This window comes from Balaenoptera physalus (assembly GCF_965194825.1).
Source record: "Balaenoptera physalus genome assembly, contig: HAP1_SCAFFOLD_879, whole genome shotgun sequence".
NCBI lineage: Eukaryota > Metazoa > Chordata > Mammalia > Artiodactyla > Balaenopteridae > Balaenoptera > Balaenoptera physalus.
In genome coordinates this window covers 192,941-214,522 of record NW_028125904.1, presented here as the reverse complement: position 1 = coordinate 214,522, position 21,582 = coordinate 192,941, and the positions used below count along the sequence as shown (strand labels likewise).

The 21,582-nt window shown below is 38.9% G+C and overlaps 1 long non-coding RNA gene across 1 annotated transcript; it reads right to left on the bottom strand.

The window, feature by feature from the left end:
* Positions 1 to 2,393: 2,393 nt before the first annotated feature.
* Positions 2,394 to 20,657, bottom strand: LOC309653683. The gene is made up of 2 exons (XR_014259362.1): positions 20,220 to 20,657; positions 2,394 to 2,494 (listed from the first exon to the last, which is right to left on the bottom strand). It is a non-coding gene; the product is annotated as an uncharacterized lncRNA (long non-coding RNA).
* Positions 20,658 to 21,582: the final 925 nt, after the last annotated feature.

Below are 21,582 nucleotides of genomic sequence, written 5' to 3'. Positions count from 1 at the left end.
CAAGACATTTTGAGGGTAGGTTTCATTTACAGCCCTGCAGTACTTGTTCATATGAAGTGACCATTAGCTCAGGCTTTAAACCTGCTTTTGCAGGTAACGGCCAGAGAGCGGCAGCCTTTCTACGTTCCCCTTGCTGGTACTAGGGAAACAGACCTACCGTCCAGTGGTGTTTTTCGGTTATAAATTAGAGTGCAATGTGCGCGGATAAACCCACAAATGTTGATGTCTCCTTGCTTTTGTTTGTTTTTAAATTTAATTTATATTTATTATTAGAGTAATATTCCATTGTGTACGTGGACCACTTCTTCTTGGTGCATTCCTCGGTTGATGGACATTTTCATTGCTTCCAAGTGCTGGCTATGGTAAATCTTGCTGGCGTACAGATTTGCCAGCCTGTGACTTTTTGATTCTCATTTTCTCAGGTGATTGGCCAAGCAGTGGTTGTGATTGATTGACTGGTAGCTCAATGTTTCCCTTTTCGAAGCACCTACATTGTGTTTTCATTAGTGGCTCTTTACATGCCCCCCCTTACAACCGAGGGTACGCATTTCTCCACACTCCCTTCACCTTTTATTTTTTGCAGCATTTTTCCTAATGGCCATTCTGACTGCTGTGAGCTGATAGGTTTTTGTAATATGGGTATGCATGTCATTAAAATTTTTAAAATTCGTCATATTCCTACCCCTTTCGCTTTTCTCTTAAAAGAAAAAAACCGTGAGTACAATATAGCTCTTGAAATTGTCTTCTTCGAAGGTTGCCCTATTGTGAAGTTTTTGGTCGATTTTTGATCCCAGAAATTTTCTGGAGGGCAGGTGTCATTTACAGAACTGCAAGTTGGTGAAAATTTAGTGACCTTTTGCAGTGGGTTCAAAGCTGCTGTTGTGGGAAACGGCCACAAGGAGGTAGCATTTCTCCATTCCCCAATCTGGGTACTAGGGCAGCAGAGCCTTTCTGGAAGTCATTGTCCTAGGTTGTAAATTAGAATGGAATTTGCCAGGAGAAGTCCCCATAAGTTTATGTCTCATTACTTCTTCTTGGTTTTTACAATTTTTTTAATCTGGGTAAAGTTTAGAATATTGTTTGTCTTTGGTGTACACAATCTGGTTCATCTGTACATTATGTATGTCTATTAATGTACAGATACTCTTCCCATGTAAAATATTACAGTGTTCCGTCGACCTCCCTTGTTATATGTTCGGTCTTTTTGATACATGTATATAATATGTATTTGTATATGTATAGTAACACTAATCTTCATTTCTCAATTTCCCCCCTCCTTTCCTTTCAGATGAGCATAGTTTGTTTTCTAAGCCTGTGAGTGTCTTTCTCTTTGGAAATATGTTCATCTGTGTCAGTTGTTAGATAATGCCATAAGTGATAATATAGGATATAGGTCTATTGCTTTCCGACCTACTTCATGTTTTGTGAATATCTCCAGGCTCATCTATGGTGCCTCAAAGAGCAGTGCTTCAATGTTTTCCATGGCTAATATTCCATTGTGTACATGGACCACTTCTTCTTGGTGCATTCCTCTGTTGATGGACATTTTCGTTGCTTCCAAGTGTTGCCTATGGTAAATATTGCTGGAGTGCAGGATTGCCAGCCTGTGATTTTTGATTTTCATTTTCTCAGGTTTTAGACCCAGCAGTGGGTATGATTGATTCACTGGTATGGTAGGTCAACGTTTACCTTTTCAAGGCACCTCAGTTGTGCTTTCATTAGTGGCTCTTACCACGTCCCCCTTAGAATCGAGGGTACGCATTTCTCCACAATCACGTCAGCATTTATTGTTTGCAGCATTCTTGTTGATGGCCGTTCTGACTGGTATGAGCTGATAGGTTTTTGTAATTTGGGTTTACATGTCTGTAAAAATTCCTACAATTCATCATTTTTTCACGGCTTTTTCTTTTCTGTTAAAAGATAAAAGAAAAAAGTGTGACTATAATATACCTCTTCAAATTTTCTTTTTGGAAGGTTGCACACTGGAAATTTTTGGTCGATTTTCGACCTCAGTACCTTTTGGAGGGCCGGTGTCATTTACAGACCTGCAATTGGTGAATATTTAGTGACCTTTTGCAGTGGGTTTAAAGCTGCTCTTGTGGGAAACGGCCACAAGGATGCAGCATTTCTCCATTCCCCAATCTGGGTACTAGGGCAGCAGAGCCGTTCTGGAAGTTGTTTGCCTAGGTTTTAAATTTGGAGGGAATGTGCCAGGAAAACCCCCCATAAGTTTATGTCTCATTACTCCTAGTTCGTTGTTTTAATTTTTTCAATTGGGGTAATGGTTAGAATGTTGCTCGTCCAAGGTGTACACACTCTGGTTCATCTACATATTCTATATAACTATTTATGTAGAGATCCTCTTCCCGTGTAAATTATTACAGAGTGTTCCGTAATCCTTCCTTGCTATATGGTTGGTCTTTTGGATATATGTATATAATATATATTTGTATACGTATGGTAACGCTAATCTTCATTTATCCATTCCCCCCACCTTTCCTTTTAGATAAGCATAGTTTTTTTTAATAAGTCTGTGATTGACTTTCTGTGTGGAAATATGTACATTTGTGTCAGTTATTAGATAACGCCTATAAGTGATATCATAGGATATAGGACTTTTGCTTTCCGACTTACCTCATGTTCTGTGATTATCTCCAAGATCATCTATGGTGCCTCAAAGAGCAGTGTTTCATGGTTTTCCATGGCTAGTATTCATTGTGTACATGGACCACTTCTTCTTTATCCTTTCATCTGTTGATGGACATTTTGGTTGCTTCACTGTCTTTTCTATTGTGAATCAGGCTGCAGTGCAGCTTTTGCAGCCCGGGTCTTCTTCATTCTGGTCTTCTCAGGTGAGAGGCCCATTGGTGCGCCTGCTGGATTGAATGGTACCTCAATTTTTCCTTTTAAACGCAGCTCCTTTCTGTTCTCATTATTAGCATTTAACCCTCTTACATCTCACCAGCAGCTAGAGGGTACACAGTTCTCTAAAACCTCTTCAGCATTTATTGTTTGTAGACTTTTTGCCAAAGGTCATTCGACTGGTGGAAGTTGAAAAGTTTTTGTAGATTAGATTGCATGAGTCTAATACTTCCTGAGGCTGAGCTTTTATCCATTTTCCTTTCTTTAAAAAGAGAGTGAGTAAAACTTACCTCTTCATACTATCTTCGTGAACATTTTGCCTGTTTTGAATTCTTTTATCGATTCCCTACCTCAGCACAATTTTGAGGGCATGTGTCCTTTACAGCCCTGAGTCCTTGTGAATGATAAGTGACCATTAGCTGTGGGTTAAAAGCTGCTCTTGCGGGAATCGGCCACAAGGCGGCAGCATTTCTCCTTTACCAAATCTGGTTACTAGGGCAACAGAGCCTTACTGGAAGTGGTGTTCTAGGTTGTAAATTAGAATGGAATGTGCGAGGACAAAGCCCTTTAAGTTTATGTCTCATTATTTCTTCTTGGTATTTTTAACTTAATTTTTATTTTTTATCACAGCAAACTTGATTACAATGTTTTGTTTGTTCTAGGTGTGCAAGATGTGGTTCTTTCACACATATACATATATCTATTGTTCTTCGGATCCTTTTCCCATGTAGGTTATGACACAATGTTGAGTAGTCTTCCCTTGGTATTGCGTAGGTCTTTGGTGATTATGTATTTCACATGTGTTTGTATGTCTCTGTTAACCTCAATATGGTAATGTATCCAATCCTCACACCTTTCCATTTGGTGAACCATAAGTTTTTTAAATGAATCTATGATAGTGTTTGTCTGTGGAAATATCTTTGTTTGTATCATTTTTTAGGTAACCCCTATATGTGATATGATAGGATATGTGTCTTTCGCTTTCTCACTTACTCCAAGTTGCGTGATTACTTCTAGACTCATCTACGGTGCTGCAAATGGCATTGTTTCATTTTTTCACTAGCTCATATTCCATCTATACAGGTAGCAGTTCTTCTTTGTCCACCCATCTGTCGGTGGACTTTTTGGTTACTTCCATATCTTGGCTATTGTAATACTATGGAATGCAGATTTGCGTGGCTGTGTCCTTCCAATTCTGTCTTCTTAGTTTATAGGTCCAGGAATAGGTCTGCTGGATCATATGGTAGCTCAATGTTTACCTTTTAAAGGCACCTCTGTTCTGTTCTCCTTAGTGGCTCTTTCCAGGTTACGTCCGACTTAAAGTGGAGGGCATGTATTTCTTCCCAGCACCTTCAGGATTTTTTCTTTGTAGTTTTTGCTGATGGTTATTCTGAGTGGTGTGAGCTGATACCTCTTTGTGGTTGAATTTGCATGTGTCTCATAATGCGTTGAAATTGAGCCTTCAGACATGTCCTTTTTATTTTTCCAGCTGTGATTAGAGCTTATTTCTTCAAAGTGTTTTCTTAAAGTATGTGTCACCATTTGAAATATTTTGGCCATTATCTCCCTCAAGACATTTTGAGGGTAGGTTTCATTTACAGCCCTGCAGTACTTGTTCATATGAAGTGACCATTAGCTCAGGCTTTAAACCTGCTTTTGCAGGTAACGGCCAGAGAGCGGCAGCCTTTCTACGTTCCCCTTGCTGGTACTAGGGAAACAGACCTACCGTCCAGTGGTGTTTTTCGGTTATAAATTAGAGTGCAATGTGCGCGGATAAACCCACAAATGTTGATGTCTCCTTGCTTTTGTTTGTTTTTAAATTTAATTTATATTTATTATTAGAGTAATATTCCATTGTGTACGTGGACCACTTCTTCTTGGTGCATTCCTCGGTTGATGGACATTTTCATTGCTTCCAAGTGCTGGCTATGGTAAATCTTGCTGGCGTACAGATTTGCCAGCCTGTGACTTTTTGATTCTCATTTTCTCAGGTGATTGGCCAAGCAGTGGTTGTGATTGATTGACTGGTAGCTCAATGTTTCCCTTTTCGAAGCACCTACATTGTGTTTTCATTAGTGGCTCTTTACATGCCCCCCCTTACAACCGAGGGTACGCATTTCTCCACACTCCCTTCACCTTTTATTTTTTGCAGCATTTTTCCTAATGGCCATTCTGACTGCTGTGAGCTGATAGGTTTTTGTAATATGGGTATGCATGTCATTAAAATTTTTAAAATTCGTCATATTCCTACCCCTTTCGCTTTTCTCTTAAAAGAAAAAAACCGTGAGTACAATATAGCTCTTGAAATTGTCTTCTTCGAAGGTTGCCCTATTGTGAAGTTTTTGGTCGATTTTTGATCCCAGAAATTTTCTGGAGGGCAGGTGTCATTTACAGAACTGCAAGTTGGTGAAAATTTAGTGACCTTTTGCAGTGGGTTCAAAGCTGCTGTTGTGGGAAACGGCCACAAGGAGGTAGCATTTCTCCATTCCCCAATCTGGGTACTAGGGCAGCAGAGCCTTTCTGGAAGTCATTGTCCTAGGTTGTAAATTAGAATGGAATTTGCCAGGAGAAGTCCCCATAAGTTTATGTCTCATTACTTCTTCTTGGTTTTTACAATTTTTTTAATCTGGGTAAAGTTTAGAATATTGTTTGTCTTTGGTGTACACAATCTGGTTCATCTGTACATTATGTATGTCTATTAATGTACAGATACTCTTCCCATGTAAAATATTACAGTGTTCCGTCGACCTCCCTTGTTATATGTTCGGTCTTTTTGATACATGTATATAATATGTATTTGTATATGTAGAGTAACACTAATCTTCATTTCTCAATTTCCCACCTCCTTTCCTTTCAGATGAGCATAGTTTGTTTTCTAAGCCTGTGAGTGTCTTTCTCTTTGGAAATATGTTCATCTGTGTCAGTTATTAGATAATGCCATAAGTGATAATATAGGATATAGGTCTATTGCTTTCCGACCTACTTCATGTTTTGTGAATATCTCCAGGCTCATCTATGGTGCCTCAAAGAGCAGTGCTTCAATGTTTTCCATGGCTAATATTCCATTGTGTACATGGACCACTTCTTCTTGGTGCATTCCTCTGTTGATGGACATTTTCGTTGCTTCCAAGTGTTGCCTATGGTAAATATTGCTGGAGTGCAGGATTGCCAGCCTGTGATTTTTGATTTTCATTTTCTCAGGTTTTAGACCCAGCAGTGGGTATGATTGATTCACTGGTATGGTAGGTCAACGTTTACCTTTTCAAGGCACCTCAGTTGTGCTTTCATTAGTGGCTCTTACCACGTCCCCCTTAGAATCGAGGGTACGCATTTCTCCACAATCACGTCAGCATTTATTGTTTGCAGCATTCTTGTTGATGGCCGTTCTGACTGGTATGAGCTGATAGGTTTTTGTAATTTGGGTTTACATGTCTGTAAAAATTCCTACAATTCATCATTTTTTCACGGCTTTTTCTTTTCTGTTAAAAGATAAAAGAAAAAAGTGTGACTATAATATACCTCTTCAAATTTTCTTTTTGGAAGGTTGCACACTGGAAATTTTTGGTCGATTTTCGACCTCAGTACCTTTTGGAGGGCCGGTGTCATTTACAGACCTGCAATTGGTGAATATTTAGTGACCTTTTGCAGTGGGTTTAAAGCTGCTCTTGTGGGAAACGGCCACAAGGATGCAGCATTTCTCCATTCCCCAATCTGGGTACTAGGGCAGCAGAGCCGTTCTGGAAGTTGTTTGCCTAGGTTTTAAATTTGGAGGGAATGTGCCAGGAAAACCCCCCATAAGTTTATGTCTCATTACTCCTAGTTCGTTGTTTTAATTTTTTCAATTGGGGTAATGGTTAGAATGTTGCTCGTCCAAGGTGTACACACTCTGGTTCATCTACATATTCTATATAACTATTTATGTAGAGATCCTCTTCCCGTGTAAATTATTACAGAGTGTTCCGTAATCCTTCCTTGCTATATGGTTGGTCTTTTGGATATATGTATATAAAATATATTTGTATACGTATGGTAACGCTAATCTTCATTTATCCATTCCCCCCACCTTTCCTTTTAGATAAGCATAGTTTTTTTTAATAAGTCTGTGATTGACTTTCTGTGTGGAAATATGTACATTTGTGTCAGTTATTAGATAACGCCTATAAGTGATATCATAGGATATAGGACTTTTGCTTTCCGACTTACCTCATGTTCTGTGATTATCTCCAAGATCATCTATGGTGCCTCAAAGAGCATTGTTTCATGGTTTTCCATGGCTAGTATTCATTGTGTACATGGACCACTTCTTCTTTATCCTTTCATCTGTTGATGGACATTTTGGTTGCTTCACTGTCTTTTCTATTGTGAATCAGGCTGCAGTGCAGCTTTTGCAGCCCGGGTCTTCTTCATTCTGGTCTTCTCAGGTGAGAGGCCCATTGGTGCGCCTGCTGGATTGAATGGTACCTCAATTTTTCCTTTTAAACGCAGCTCCTTTCTGTTCTCATTATTAGCATTTAACCGTCTTACATCTCACCAGCAGCTAGAGGGTACACAGTTCTCTAAAACCTCTTCAGCATTTATTGTTTGTAGACTTTTTGCCAAAGGTCATTCGACTGGTGGAAGTTGAAAAGTTTTTGTAGATTAGATTGCATGAGTCTAATACTTCCTGAGGCTGAGCTTTTATCCATTTTCCTTTCTTTAAAAAGAGAGTGAGTAAAACTTACCACTTCATACTATCTTCGTGAACATTTTGCCTGTTTTGAATTCTTTTATCGATTCCCTACCTCAGCACAATTTTGAGGGCAGGTGTCCTTTACAGCCCTGAGTCCTTGTGAATGATAAGTGACCATTAGCTGTGGGTTAAAAGCTGCTCTTGCGGGAATCGGCCACAAGGCGGCAGCATTTCTCCTTTACCAAATCTGGTTACTAGGGCAACAGAGCCTTACTGGAAGTGGTGTTCTAGGTTGTAAATTAGAATGGAATGTGCGAGGACAAAGCCCTTTAAGTTTATGTCTCATTATTTCTTCTTGGTATTTTTAACTTAATTTTTATTTTTTATCACAGCAAACTTGATTACAATGTTTTGTTTGTTCTAGGTGTGCAAGATGTGGTTCTTTCACACATATACATATATCTATTGTTCTTCGGATCCTTTTCCCATGTAGGTTATGACACAATGTTGAGTAGTCTTCCCTTGGTATTGCGTAGGTCTTTGGTGATTATGTATTTCACATGTGTTTGTATGTCTCTGTTAACCTCAATATGGTAATGTATCCAATCCTCACACCTTTCCATTTGGTGAACCATAAGTTTTTTAAATGAATCTATGATAGTGTTTGTCTGTGGAAATATCTTTGTTTGTATCATTTTTTAGGTAACCCCTATATGTGATATGATAGGATATGTGCCTTTCGCTTTCTCACTTACTCCAAGTTGCGTGATTACTTCTAGACTCATCTACGGTGCTGCAAATGGCATTGTTTCATTTTTTCACTAGCTCATATTCCATCTATACAGGTAGCAGTTCTTCTTTGTCCACCCATCTGTCGGTGGACTTTTTGGTTACTTCCATATCTTGGCTATTGTAATACTATGGAATGCAGATTTGCGTGGCTGTGTCCTTCCAATTCTGTCTTCTTAGTTTATAGGTCCAGGAATAGGTCTGCTGGATCATATGGTAGCTCAATGTTTACCTTTTAAAGGCACCTCTGTTCTGTTCTCCTTAGTGGCTCTTTCCAGGTTACGTCCGACTTAAAGTGGAGGGCATGTATTTCTTCCCAGCACCTTCAGGATTTTTTCTTTGTAGTTTTTGCTGATGGTTATTCTGAGTGGTGTGAGCTGATACCTCTTTGTGGTTGAATTTGCATGTGTCTCATAATGCGTTGAAATTGAGCCTTCAGACATGTCCTTTTTATTTTTCCAGCTGTGATTAGAGCTTATTTCTTCAAAGTGTTTTCTTAAAGTATGTGTCACCATTTGAAATATTTTGGCCATTATCTCCCTCAAGACATTTTGAGGGTAGGTTTCATTTACAGCCCTGCAGTACTTGTTCATATGAAGTGACCATTAGCTCAGGCTTTAAACCTGCTTTTGCAGGTAACGGCCAGAGAGCGGCAGCCTTTCTACGTTCCCCTTGCTGGTACTAGGGAAACAGACCTACCGTCCAGTGGTGTTTTTCGGTTATAAATTAGAGTGCAATGTGCGCGGATAAACACACAAATGTTGATGTCTCCTTGCTTTTGTTTGTTTTTAAATTTAATTTATATTTATTATTAGAGTAATATTCCATTGTGTACGTGGACCACTTCTTCTTGGTGCATTCCTCGGTTGATGGACATTTTCATTGCTTCCAAGTGCTGGCTATGGTAAATCTTGCTGGCGTACAGATTTGCCAGCCTGTGACTTTTTGATTCTCATTTTCTCAGGTGATTGGCCAAGCAGTGGTTGTGATTGATTGACTGGTAGCTCAATGTTTCCCTTTTCGAAGCACCTACATTGTGTTTTCATTAGTGGCTCTTTACATGCCCCCCCTTACAACCGAGGGTACCCATTTCTCCACACTCCCTTCACCTTTTATTTTTTGCAGCATTTTTCCTAATGGCCATTCTGACTGCTGTGAGCTGATAGGTTTTTGTAATATGGGTATGCATGTCATTAAAATTTTTAAAATTCGTCATATTCCTACCCCTTTCGCTTTTCTCTTAAAAGAAAAAAACCGTGAGTACAATATAGCTCTTGAAATTGTCTTCTTCGAAGGTTGCCCTATTGTGAAGTTTTTGGTCGATTTTTGATCCCAGAAATTTTCTGGAGGGCAGGTGTCATTTACAGAACTGCAAGTTGGTGAAAATTTAGTGACCTTTTGCAGTGGGTTCAAAGCTGCTGTTGTGGGAAACGGCCACAAGGAGGTAGCATTTCTCCATTCCCCAATCTGGGTACTAGGGCAGCAGAGCCTTTCTGGAAGTCATTGTCCTAGGTTGTAAATTAGAATGGAATTTGCCAGGAGAAGTCCCCATAAGTTTATGTCTCATTACTTCTTCTTGGTTTTTACAATTTTTTTAATCTGGGTAAAGTTTAGAATATTGTTTGTCTTTGGTGTACACAATCTGGTTCATCTGTACATTATGTATGTCTATTAATGTACAGATACTCTTCCCATGTAAAATATTACAGTGTTCCGTCGACCTCCCTTGTTATATGTTCGGTCTTTTTGATACATGTATATAATATGTATTTGTATATGTAGAGTAACACTAATCTTCATTTCTCAATTTCCCCCCTCCTTTCCTTTCAGATGAGCATAGTTTGTTTTCTAAGCCTGTGAGTGTCTTTCTCTTTGGAAATATGTTCATCTGTGTCAGTTATTAGATAATGCCATAAGTGATAATATAGGATATAGGTCTATTGCTTTCCGACCTACTTCATGTTTTGTGAATATCTCCAGGCTCATCTATGGTGCCTCAAAGAGCAGTGCTTCAATGTTTTCCATGGCTAATATTCCATTGTGTACATGGACCACTTCTTCTTGGTGCATTCCTCTGTTGATGGACATTTTCGTTGCTTCCAAGTGTTGCCTATGGTAAATATTGCTGGAGTGCAGGATTGCCAGCCTGTGATTTTTGATTTTCATTTTCTCAGGTTTTAGACCCAGCAGTGGGTATGATTGATTCACTGGTATGGTAGGTCAACGTTTACCTTTTCAAGGCACCTCAGTTGTGCTTTCATTAGTGGCTCTTACCACGTCCCCCTTAGAATCGAGGGTACGCATTTCTCCACAATCACGTCAGCATTTATTGTTTGCAGCATTCTTGTTGATGGCCGTTCTGACTGGTATGAGCTGATAGGTTTTTGTAATTTGGGTTTACATGTCTGTAAAAATTCCTACAATTCATCATTTTTCCACGGCTTTTTCTTTTCTGTTAAAAGAAAAAAGAAAAAAGTGTGACTATAATATACCTCTTCAAATTTTCTTTTTGGAAGGTTGCACACTGGAAATTTTTGGTCGATTTTCGACCTCAGTACCTTTTGGAGGGCCGGTGTCATTTACAGAACTGCAATTGGTGAATATTTAGTGACCTTTTGCAGTGGGTTTAAAGCTGCTGTTGTGGGAAACGGCCACAAGGATGCAGCATTTCTCCATTCCCAAATCTGGGTACTAGTGCAGCAGAGCCGTTCTGGAAGTTCTTTGCCTAGGTTTTAAATTTGGATGGAATGTGCCAGGAAAACCCCCCATAAGTTTATGTCTCATTACTCCTAGTTCGTTGTTTTAATTTTTTCAATTGGGGTAATGGTTAGAATGTTGCTCGTCCAAGGTGTACACACTCTGGTTTATCTACATATTCTATATAACTATTTATGTAGAGATCCTCTTCCCGTGTAAATTATTACAGAGTGTTCCGTAAACCTTCTTTGCCATATGGTCTGTCTTTTTGATATATGTATATAATATGTATTTGTATACATATGGTAACGCTAATCTTCATTTATCCACTTCCCCCACCTTTCCTTTTAGATAAGCATAGTTTTTTTTAATAAGTCTGTGATTGACTTTCTCTGTGGAAATATGTTCATTTGTGTCAGTTATTAGATAACGCCTATAAGTGATATCATAGGATATAGGACTTTTGCTTTCCGACTTACCTCATGTTCTGTGATTATCTCCAAGATCATCTATGGTGCCTCAAAGAGCACTGTTTCATTGTTTTCCATAGCTAGTATTCATTGTGTACATGGACGACTTCTTCTTTATCCTTTCTTCTGTTGATGGACATTTTGGTTGCTTCACTGTCTTGTCTATTGTGAATCAGGCTGCAGTGCAGCTTTTGCAGCCTGGGTCTTCTTCATTCTGGTCTTCTCAGGTGAGAGGACCACTGGTGCGCCTGCTGGATTGAATGGTACCTCAATTTTTCCTTTTAAACGCAGCTCCTTTCTGTTCTCATTATTAACGTTTAACCCTCTTACATCTCACCAGCAGCTAGAGGGTACACAGTTCTCTAAAACCACTTCAGCATTTATTGTTTGTAGTCCTTTTGCCAATGGTCAGTCGACTGGTGTGAGTTGAAAACTTTTTGTAGATTAGATTGCATGAGTCTAATACTTCCTGAGGTTGAGCTTTTATCCATTTTCCTTTCTTTAAAAAGAGGGTGAGTAAAATTTGCCTCTTCATACTATCTTCTTGAAAATTCTGCCTGTTTTGACTTTTTTTTATCCATTCCCTACCTCAGCACAATTTTGAGGGCAGGTGTCCTTTACAGCCCTGAGTCCTTGTGAATGATAAGTGACCATTAGCTGTGGGTTAAAAGCTGCTCTTGCGGGAATCGGCCACAAGGCGGCAGCATTTCTCCTTTACCAAATCTGGTTACTAGGGCAACAGAGCCTTACTGGAAGTGGTGTTCTAGGTTGTAAATTAGAATGGAATGTGCGAGGACAAAGCCCTTTAAGTTTATGTCTCATTATTTCTTCTTGGTATTTTTAACTTAATTTTTATTTTTTATCACAGCAAACTTGATTACAATGTTTTGTTTGTTCTAGGTGTGCAAGATGGGGTTCTTTCACACATATACATATATCTATTGTTCTTCGGATCCTTTTCCCATGTAGGTTATGACACAATGTTGAGTAGTCTTCCCTTGGTATTGCGTAGGTCTTTGGTGATTATGTATTTCACATGTGTTTGTATGTCTCTGTTAACCTCAATATGGTAATGTATCCAATCCTCACACCTTTCCATTTGGTGAACCATAAGTTTTTTAAATGAATCTATGATAGTGTTTGTCTGTGGAAATATCTTTGTTTGTATCATTTTTTAGGTAACCCCTATATGTGATATGATAGGATATGTGCCTTTCGCTTTCTCACTTACTCCAAGTTGCGTGATTACTTCTAGACTCATCTACGGTGCTGCAAATGGCATTGTTTCATTTTTTCACTAGCTCATATTCCATCTATACAGGTAGCAGTTCTTCTTTGTCCACCCATCTGTCGGTGGACTTTTTGGTTACTTCCATATCTTGGCTATTGTAATACTATGGAATGCAGATTTGCGTGGCTGTGTCCTTCCAATTCTGTCTTCTTAGTTTATAGGTCCAGGAATAGGTCTGCTGGATCATATGGTAGCTCAATGTTTACCTTTTAAAGGCACCTCTGTTCTGTTCTCCTTAGTGGCTCTTTCCAGGTTACGTCCGACTTAAAGTGGAGGGCATGTATTTCTTCCCAGCACCTTCAGGATTTTTTCTTTGTAGTTTTTGCTGATGGTTATTCTGAGTGGTGTGAGCTGATACCTCTTTGTGGTTGAATTTGCATGTGTCTCATAATGCGTTGAAATTGAGCCTTCAGACATGTCCTTTTTATTTTTCCAGCTGTGATTAGAGCTTATTTCTTCAAAGTGTTTTCTTAAAGTATGTGTCACCATTTGAAATATTTTGGCCATTATCTCCCTCAAGACATTTTGAGGGTAGGTTTCATTTACAGCCCTGCAGTACTTGTTCATATGAAGTGACCATTAGCTCAGGCTTTAAACCTGCTTTTGCAGGTAACGGCCAGAGAGCGGCAGCCTTTCTACGTTCCCCTTGCTGGTACTAGGGAAACAGACCTACCGTCCAGTGGTGTTTTTCGGTTATAAATTAGAGTGCAATGTGCGCGGATAAACACACAAATGTTGATGTCTCCTTGCTTTTGTTTGTTTTTAAATTTAATTTATATTTATTATTAGAGTAATATTCCATTGTGTACGTGGACCACTTCTTCTTGGTGCATTCCTCGGTTGATGGACATTTTCATTGCTTCCAAGGGCTGGCTATGGTAAATCTTGCTGGCGTACAGATTTGCCAGCCTGTGACTTTTTGATTCTCATTTTCTCAGGTGATTGGCCAAGCAGTGGTTGTGATTGATTGACTGGTAGCTCAATGTTTCTCTTTTCGAAGCACCTACATTGTGTTTTCATTAGTGGCTCTTTACATGCCCCCCCTTACAACCGAGGGTACGCATTTCTCCACACTCCCTTCACCTTTTATTTTTTGCAGCATTTTTCCTAATGGCCATTCTGACTGCTGTGAGCTGATAGGTTTTTGTAATATGGGTATGCATGTCATTAAAATTTTTAAAATTCGTCATATTCCTACCCCTTTCGCTTTTCTCTTAAAAGAAAAAAACCGTGAGTACAATATAGCTCTTGAAATTGTCTTCTTCGAAGGTTGCCCTATTGTGAAGTTTTTGGTCGATTTTTGATCCCAGAAATTTTCTGGAGGGCAGGTGTCATTTACAGAACTGCAAGTTGGTGAAAATTTAGTGACCTTTTGCAGTGGGTTCAAAGCTGCTGTTGTGGGAAACGGCCACAAGGAGGTAGCATTTCTCCATTCCCCAATCTGGGTACTAGGGCAGCAGAGCCTTTCTGGAAGTCATTGTCCTAGGTTGTAAATTAGAATGGAATTTGCCAGGAGAAGTCCCCATAAGTTTATGTCTCATTACTTCTTCTTGGTTTTTACAATTTTTTTAATCTGGGTAAAGTTTAGAATATTGTTTGTCTTTGGTGTACACAATCTGGTTCATCTGTACATTATGTATGTCTATTAATGTACAGATACTCTTCCCATGTAAAATATTACAGTGTTCCGTCGACCTCCCTTGTTATATGTTCGGTCTTTTTGATACATGTATATAATATGTATTTGTATATGTAGAGTAACACTAATCTTCATTTCTCAATTTCCCCCCTCCTTTCCTTTCAGATGAGCATAGTTTGTTTTCTAAGCCTGTGAGTGTCTTTCTCTTTGGAAATATGTTCATCTGTGTCAGTTATTAGATAATGCCATAAGTGATAATATAGGATATAGGTCTATTGCTTTCCGACCTACTTCATGTTTTGTGAATATCTCCAGGCTCATCTATGGTGCCTCAAAGAGCAGTGCTTCAATGTTTTCCATGGCTAATATTCCATTGTGTACATGGACCACTTCTTCTTGGTGCATTCCTCTGTTGATGGACATTTTCGTTGCTTCCAAGTGTTGCCTATGGTAAATATTGCTGGAGTGCAGGATTGCCAGCCTGTGATTTTTGATTTTCATTTTCTCAGGTTTTAGACCCAGCAGTGGGTATGATTGATTCACTGGTATGGTAGGTCAACGTTTACCTTTTCAAGGCACCTCAGTTGTGCTTTCATTAGTGGCTCTTACCACGTCCCCCTTAGAATCGAGGGTACGCATTTCTCCACAATCACGTCAGCATTTATTGTTTGCAGCATTCTTGTTGATGGCCGTTCTGACTGGTATGAGCTGATAGGTTTTTGTAATTTGGGTTTACATGTCTGTAAAAATTCCTACAATTCATCATTTTTCCACGGCTTTTTCTTTTCTGTTAAAAGAAAAAAGAAAAAAGTGTGACTATAATATACCTCTTCAAATTTTCTTTTTGGAAGGTTGCACACTGGAAATTTTTGGTCGATTTTCGACCTCAGTACCTTTTGGAGGGCCGGTGTCATTTACAGAACTGCAATTGGTGAATATTTAGTGACCTTTTGCAGTGGGTTTAAAGCTGCTGTTGTGGGAAACGGCCACAAGGATGCAGCATTTCTCCATTCCCAAATCTGGGTACTAGTGCAGCAGAGCCGTTCTGGAAGTTCTTTGCCTAGGTTTTAAATTTGGATGGAATGTGCCAGGAAAACCCCCCATAAGTTTATGTCTCATTACTCCTAGTTCGTTGTTTTAATTTTTTCAATTGGGGTAATGGTTAGAATGTTGCTCGTCCAAGGTGTACACACTCTGGTTTATCTACATATTCTATATAACTATTTATGTAGAGATCCTCTTCCCGTGTAAATTATTACAGAGTGTTCCGTAAACCTTCTTTGCTATATGGTCTGTCTTTTTGATATATGTATATAATATGTATTTGTATACATATGGTAACGCTAATCTTCATTTATCCACTTCCCCCACCTTTCCTTTTAGATAAGCATAGTTTTTTTTAATAAGTCTGTGATTGACTTTCTCTGTGGAAATATGTTCATTTGTGTCAGTTATTAGATAACGCCTATAAGTGATATCATAGGATATAGGACTTTTGCTTTCCGACTTACCTCATGTTCTGTGATTATCTCCAAGATCATCTATGGTGCCTCAAAGAGCACTGTTTCATTGTTTTCCATAGCTAGTATTCATTGTGTACATGGACGACTTCTTCTTTATCCTTTCTTCTGTTGATGGACATTTTGGTTGCTTCACTGTCTTGTCTATTGTGAATCAGGCTGCAGTGCAGCTTTTGCAGCCTGGGTCTTCTTCATTCTGGTCTTCTCAGGTGAGAGGACCACTGGTGCGCCTGCTGGATTGAATGGTACCTCAATTTTTCCTTTTAAACGCAGCTCCTTTCTGTTCTCATTATTAACGTTTAACCCTCTTACATCTCACCAGCAGCTAGAGGGTACACAGTTCTCTAAAACCACTTCAGCATTTATTGTTTGTAGTCCTTTTGCCAATGGTCAGTCGACTGGTGTGAGTTGAAAACTTTTTGTAGATTAGATTGCATGAGTCTAATACTTCCTGAGGTTGAGCTTTTATCCATTTTCCTTTCTTTAAAAAGAGGGTGAGTAAAACTTGCCTCTTCATACTATCTTCTTGAAAATTCTGCCTGTTTTGACTTTTTTTTATCCATTCCCTACCTCAGCACAATTTTGAGGGCAGGTGTCCTTTACAGCCTTGAGTCATTTTGAATGGTAAGTGACCATAAGCTGTGGGTTAAAAGCTGCTCTTGCGGGAATTGGCCACAAGGCAGCAGAATTTCTCCTTTACCAAATCTGGTTACTAGGGCAACAGAGCCTTACTGGAAGTGGTGTTCTAGGTTGTAAATTAGAATGGAATGTGCGGGGGAAAAGCCCTTTAAGTTTATGTCTCATTACTTCTTGTTGGTATTTTTAACTTAATTTTTATTTTTTATCACAGCAAACTTGATTACAATGTTTTGTTTGTTCTAGGTGTGCAAGATGTGGTTCTTTCACACATATACATATATCTATTCTTCTTCGGATCCTTTTCCCATATAGGTTATGACACAATGTTGAGTAGTATTCTCTTGATATTGCGTAGGTCTTTGGTGATTATATATTTCACATGTGGTTGTAACTCTCTGTTAACCTAAAAATGGTAATGTATCCAATCCTCACAACTTTCTATTTGGTGAACCATAAGAATTTTAATGAATCTATGATAGTGTTTCTCTGTGGAAATATCTTTCTTTGTATCATTTTTTAGGTAACCCCTATATGTGATATGATAGGATATGTGCCTTTCGCTTTCTCACTTACTCCAAGTTGTGTGATTACTTCTAGGCTCATCTATGGTGCTGCAAATGACATTGTTTCATTTTTTCACTAGCTCATATTCCATCTGTACAGATAGCAGTTCTTCTTTGTCCACCCATCTGTCGGTGGACTTTTTGGTTACTTCCATATCTTGGCTATTGTAATAATATGCAATACAGATTTGCGTGCCTCTGTCCTTCCAATTTTGCCTTCTTAGGTTATAGGTCCAGGAATAGGACTGCTGGATCATATGGTAGCTCAATGTTTTCCTTTTAAAGGCACCTCTGTTCTGTTCTCCTTAGTGGCTCTTTCCAGGTTACGTCCCACTTAAAGTGGAGGGCATGTATTTCTTCCCAGCACCTTCAGGATTTTTTCTTTGTAGTTTTTGCTGATGGTTATTCTGAGTGGTGTGAGCTGATACCTCTTTGTGGTTGAATTTGCATGTGTCTCATAATGCGTTGAAATTGAGCTTTAAGACATGTCCTTTTTATTTTTCCAGCTGTGATTAGAGCTTATTTCTTCAAAGTGTTTTTTTTAAAGTATGTGTCACCTTTTGAAATATTTTGGCCATTATCTCCCTCAAGACATTTTGAGGGCAGGTTTCATTTACAGCCCTGCAGTACTTGTTCATATGTAGTGACCATTAGCTCAGGCTTTAAACCTGCTTTTGCAGGTATCGGCCAAAGAGCGGCAGCCTTTCTACGTTTCCCTTGCTGGTACTAGGGAAACAGACATACCGGCCAGTGGTGTTCTTCGGTTATAAATTAGAGTGAATGTGCCCGGATAAACCCACAAATGTTGATGTCTCCTTGCTTTTGTTTGTTTTTAAATTTAATTTATATTTATTATTAGAGTAATATACCATTGTGTACGTAGACTACTTCTTCTTGGTGCATTCCTCAGTTGATGGACATTTTCATTGCTTCCAAGTGCTGGCTATGGTAAATCTTGCTGGCGTACAGGTTTGCCAGCCTGTGACTTTTTGATTCTCATTTTGTCAGGTGATAGGCCAAGAAGTGATTGTGATTGATTGACGGGTATCTCAATGTTTCCCTTTTCAAAGCACCTACATTGTGTTTTCATTAGTGGCTCGTTACATGCCCCCCCTTACAACCGAGGGTACACATTTCTCCACACTCCCTTCACCGTTTATTTTTTGCAGCATTTTTCCTAATGGCCATTCTGACTGCTCTGAGCTGATAGGTTTTTGTAATATGGGTATGCATGTCATTAAAATTTTTAAAATTCGTCATATTCCTACGCCTTTTTCTTTTCTCTTAAAAGAAAAAACCGTGAGTACAGTATAGCTCTTGAAATTGTCTTCTTCGAAGGTTGCCCTCTTCTGAAGATTTTGTTCGATATTTGACCCCAGAAATTTTCTGGAGGGCAGTTGCCATTTATAGAACTGCAAGTTGGTGAAAATTTACTGACATTTTGCAGTGGGTTCAAAGCTGCTGTTGTGGGAAACGGCCACAAGGAGGTAGCATTTCTCCATTCCCCAATCTGGGTACTAGGGCAGCAGAGCCTTTATGGAAGTCATTGTCCTAGGTTGTAAATTAGAATGGAATTTGCCAGGAGCAATCCCCATAAGTTTATGTCTCATTACTTCTTCTTGGTTTTTAAATTTTTTTTAATCTGGGTAAAGTTTAGAATATTGTTTGTCCTAGGTTTACACAATATGGTTCATTTGTACATTATGTATGTCTATTAATGTACAGATCCTCTTCCCATGTAAAATATTACAGTGTTCCTTCGACCTCCCTTGCTATATGTTCGGTCTTTTTGATACATGTATATAATATGTATTTGTATATGTATAGTAACACTAATCTTCATTTCTCAATTTCCCCCCTCCTTTCCTTTCAGATGAGCATAGTTTGTTTTCTAAGCCTGTGAGTGTCTTTCTCTTTGGAAATATGTTCATCTGTGTCAGTTATTAGATAATGCCATAAGTGATAATATAGGAAATAGGTGTTTTGCTGTCCGACCTACTTCATGTTTTGTGATTATCTCCAGGCTCATCTATGGTGCCTCAAAGAGCAGTGCTTCAATGTTTTCCATGGCTAATATTCCATTGTGTACATGGACCACTTCTTCTTGGTTCATTCCTCTGTTGATGGACATTTTCGTTGCTTCCATGTGTTGCCTATGGTAAATATTGCTGGAGTGCAGGATTGCCAGCCTGTGATTTTTGATTTTCATTTTCTCAGGTGATAGACCCAGCAGTGGGTATGATTGATTGACTGGTATGGTAGGTCAACGTTGACCTTTTCAAGGCACCTCAATTGTGCTTTCATTAGTGGCTCTTACCACGTCCCCCTTAGAATCGAGGGTACGCATTTCTCCACAATCACGTCAGCATTTATTGTTTGCAGCATTTTTGTTGATGGCCGTTCTGACTGGTGTGAGCTGATAGGTTTTTGTAATTTGCGTTTACATGTCTGTAAAAATTCCTACAATTCATCATTTTTCCACGCCTTTTTCTTTTCTGTTAAAAGAAAAAAGCAAAAAAGTGTGACTATAATATACCTCTTCAAATTTTCTTTTTGGAAGGTTGCACTCTGGAATTTTTTGGTCGATTTTCGACCTCAGTATTTTTTGGAGGGCCGGTGTCATTTACAGACCTGCAATTGGTGAATATTTAGTGACCTTTTGCAGTGGGTTTAAAGCTGCTCTTGTGGGAAACGGCCACAAGGATGCAGCATTTCTCCATTCCCCAATCTGGGTACTAGGGCAGCAGAGCCGTTCTGGAAGTTGTTTGCCTAGGTTTTAAATTTGGAGGGAATGTGCCAGGAAAACCCCCCATAAGTTTATGTCTCATTACTCCTAGTTCGTTGTTTTAATTTTTTCAATTGGGGTAATGGTTAGAATGTTGCTCGTCCAAGGTGTACACACTCTGGTTCATCTACATATTCTATATAACTATTTATGTAGAGATCCTCTTCCCGTGTAAATTATTACAGAGTGTTCCGTAATCCTTCCTTGCTATATGGTTGGTCTTTTGGATATATGTATATAATATATATTTGTATACATATGGTAACGCTAATCTTCATTTATCCATTTCCCCCACCTTTCCTTTTAGATAAGCATAGTTTTTTTTTAATAAGTCTGTGATTGACTTTCTGTGTGGAAATATGTACATTTGTGTCAGTTATTAGATAACGCCTATAAGTGATATCATAGGATATAGGACTTTTGCTTTCCGACTTACCTCATGTTCTGTGATTATCTCCAAGATCATCTATGGTGCCTCAAAGAGCAGTGTTTCATGGTTTTCCATGGCTAGTATTCATTGTGTACATGGACCACTTCTTCTTTATCCTTTCATCTGTTGATGGACATTTTGGTTGCTTCACTGTCTTTTCTATTGTGAATCAGGCTGCAGTGCAGCTTTTGCAGCCCGGGTCTTCTTCATTCTGGTCTTCTCAGGTGAGAGGCCCATTGGTGCGCCTGCTGGATTGAATGGTACCTCAATTTTTCCTTTTAAACGCAGCTCCTTTCTGTTCTCATTATTAGCATTTAACCCTCTTACATCTCACCAGCAGCTAGAGGGTACACAGTTCTCTAAAACCTCTTCAGCATTTATTGTTTGTAGACTTTTTGCCAAAGGTCATTCGACTGGTGGAAGTTGAAAAGTTTTTGTAGATTAGATTGCATGAGTCTAATACTTCCTGAGGCTGAGCTTTTATCCATTTTCCTTTCTTTAAAAAGAGAGTGAGTAAAACTTACCTCTCCATACTATCTTCGTGAACATTTTGCCTGTTTTGAATTCTTTTATCGATTCCCTACCTCAGCACAATTTTGAGGGCAGGTGTCCTTTACAGCCCTGAGTCCTTGTGAATGATAAGTGACCATTAGCTGTGGGTTAAAAGCTGCTCTTGCGGGAATCGGCCACAAGTCGGCAACATTTCTCCTTTACCAAATCTGGTTACTAGGGTAACAGAGCCTTACTGGAAGTGGTGTTCTAGGTTGTAAATTAGAATGGAATGTGCGAGACAAAGCCCTTTAAGTTTATGTCTCATTATTTCTTCTTGGTATTTTTAACTTAATTTTTATTTTTTATCACAGCAAACTTGATTACAATGTTTTGTTTGTTCTAGGTGTGCAAGATGTGGTTCTTTCACACATATACATATATCTATTGTTCTTCGGATCCTTTTCCCATGTAGGTTATGACACAATGTTGAGTAGTCTTCCCTTGGTATTGCGTAGGTCTTTGGTGATTAAGTATTTCACATGTGTTTGTATGTCTCTGTTAACCTCAATATGGTAATGTATCCAATCCTCACACCTTTCCATTTGGTGAACCATAAGTTTTTTAAATGAATCTATGATAGTGTTTGTCTGTGGAAATATCTTTGTTTGTATCATTTTTTAGGTAACCCCTATATGTGATATGATAGGATATGTGTCTTTCGCTTTCTCACTTACTC